This window comes from Bacillus rossius (genome assembly GCF_032445375.1).
Source record: "Bacillus rossius redtenbacheri isolate Brsri chromosome 4 unlocalized genomic scaffold, Brsri_v3 Brsri_v3_scf4_1, whole genome shotgun sequence".
NCBI classification, from domain to species: Eukaryota; Metazoa; Arthropoda; class Insecta; order Phasmatodea; family Bacillidae; genus Bacillus; species Bacillus rossius.
Window position 1 is genome coordinate 29,010,535 of NW_026962010.1, and position 2,660 is coordinate 29,013,194.

A 2,660-nucleotide genomic window follows, 5' to 3' on the forward strand; every position below is an offset into this window, starting at 1 on the left:
TTCATCCTGCAGTAAAAAGTTCATATCAATGTTCATGATCAGACATTATATATAACGGATGTGTTTTTTTCAGAGTGCCCTTGAAGTGACACAAAATTAATTATTTAAATTTTGTCTGGGAGCTTGTCCCTAATTTGAAACACACAGACGCCATAACAGTGAGTGAAAGTTGTTTATGGTCAAGGTCCAGCACCAATCAAGAGTTTAGGAAACACGTATAGCAGCAGGAAGGCTTCGCTCGTGGCTGAAGAATAAATACTGGGCGGAGCTGAGCTGCCGGTGTCAGACAACACTAGCCACTTGTCGCAGCCACAGGTAGCATCCACCACCATCAACATGTACAAACTGGTGAGTAGACATTTTCTTAAGAGAAGAAATTACTCCGAGAAAATATACATTCAGTATTTGTAAATAAAACCTTCTACACTATGTCTATACTTAAACATAACATACCATAACTGTAACAGAAATATCGGTGTAAAATATTTAAAAAAAACATTTATTTTACATGTACATTTTACAATAAAAATGATACACTAATAAATTTTTAAAAATTATTTTTATGTACACAATATATTTATTACTATTGCTTATGAACATTTACATTAATTTAATACAATTATACAATTATTTTCTTAAATAATATTGTGTAAAATGTAATATCAAATTTATTCAGGTGAAACAATGTTTAGTGATGTCTATGTATTTTACCCTCCCATACTTACAGCAGCAGAAAAATATTTTTCAGTCAATTTTTCAGAGAAATGTTTAAGCTTTTTGTAATAGGCTTACTAATTTCATCAGTATCTTTGATTTTCATAAACGAATAACTGGGAAATAGATCTCTTAATAATAATGCACATAATAACGGTAGCTTATAAAATTTAATTGTAGTTATAAATCGAAAACAGCCAGTACTTATAAGGATATATCAGAATTAAAATAAAAATAATTTGGTGGCAAGATCATTCTGAAAATATTTTGAAGATATATAAACGATTGATGGTATAAAGAGCTTCCCGAGTAGGTGTATGCCTTTGAAATCGAAGCTAAAAAATGTTTTAATTGTAGAAGAATATATAAAGTATTTATACAAAGCATAATGATAATTTACAATTAAACCAAGTTCTACAAGAAAAAAATATGCCATTGTCGCAAAATAATGTTATAGAAATAATTAAGGATAGAAACACGTCATAAAAATGTGTTATTTTAAAATTCTTTTTTCATGATGAACTTGCAGCTGAAATTCTAATTCTGACCCAATCCTGTAGAGTACTTATTAATATTTAGTGAATGTTGTGAACTCTTTTCAATATTTCATTACCAACTTTATGTAATGTACTTAAATTATTAGGAATATGCAGTTTTACTACACCAAGAATAGTTGAAAATGTATAGAATTCAAAGCTTTTGCCTATTTTTACTTTATCACATTGTTCAAGTTTATTTATTTGAAATGTCTACAAGTGTTGTGTGTTGTCGCTTAGCTCCTTGTCGTGCTGGCCGTGCTCGCCGCCGCCTCCGCCCAGTACGTCAGCCCCTACTACGGCTACGGTGGAGCGTACCGCAGCGGCTACTACGGCGGGTACGCCGCTCCCTTGGCCTACGGCAGGTCCGTGGGATACGGCTACGGCGGATACCTGTACGGCTGAACGGTAAGGTTCTTTCCTACGTTTTCATTGAGTATAGCAAAAGAAAACGTTAAAAGTTGCAAAAATAAAAGTGTAACTTTATATCTTATCATTAAATAAACGAGTGAAAATACATTTTACAGTTTCCATGGAAAACAAAAATTTTTATTTAAAAATACGTTTAATTACTATATATCATTAAAAAATTTTAATTTATAAAATTTTCAAAAACAGTATAGTACCAAGTAAACCGTAAATGCTAATTTGTGTTATTTTGGGAACCAGAAATGTTAATATAACATATTTTGTATTTTGATTGTTTCAGTTGCAGTGTCTGGTCTGTTGACAGTGTGGAATATTTCTTATCTAAATATTGTACCAGTATTTGCATCATGAAATAAACTTCTTTGTCAATTTATAATTTAATATTTTATTGAACATTAAAAAATTTATATTGATATTCATAAAAAATGTTTACAAAATATTATTTATAAAAAATGTCTATAGTATAATAAATTACGATATGGATACTAAATTACAGAATATAAGTTATTTTTGTTAGCATATATATTGAACTATAAGTAAAGCCCTTGGACAAACATGAAAAAAAAAAATCTAATTAAAAATGTATTACAGGTTTTACAGAAAATGAACCAATAGGGAACCATTATGCTTTTAAATAGAACCTGATGGGCTAAACACAGATTCATACCAAAGCACATTTTAAAGGAAAAGTCTTTCGATGAGATAATATATTAAGTAACTCAAATTATACACAAATTACAAGCCCTTAATATTAATATACTTTTGTATTGAAAAAGTTTCACTTACGTGTGTGATGAGAATAAAACCTTTCTTATATTGAAATCGTTTAGAATTTATTAAGAAAAAATAATGCTGAGACAAGCATTATTAAAGAAAATTACGTTTTTAAAAGTATTAAAGCAAATTACGTTTCAAAAAGGAAAATGTAACTGAGGAATTAGGTATTGTACCTACCGTATCTGAAAGTTGAATTTTTGTCTC

At 29.5% G+C, this 2,660-nt stretch overlaps 1 long non-coding RNA gene across 1 annotated transcript; it reads left to right on the forward strand.

The window, feature by feature from the left end:
• Positions 1-256: 256 nt before the first annotated feature.
• On the forward strand, positions 257-2,394 carry LOC134541494 (uncharacterized). Its single transcript, XR_010076644.1, has 3 exons — positions 257-348; positions 1,491-1,658; positions 1,960-2,394. It is a non-coding gene; the product is annotated as an uncharacterized LOC134541494 (long non-coding RNA).
• Positions 2,395-2,660: the final 266 nt, after the last annotated feature.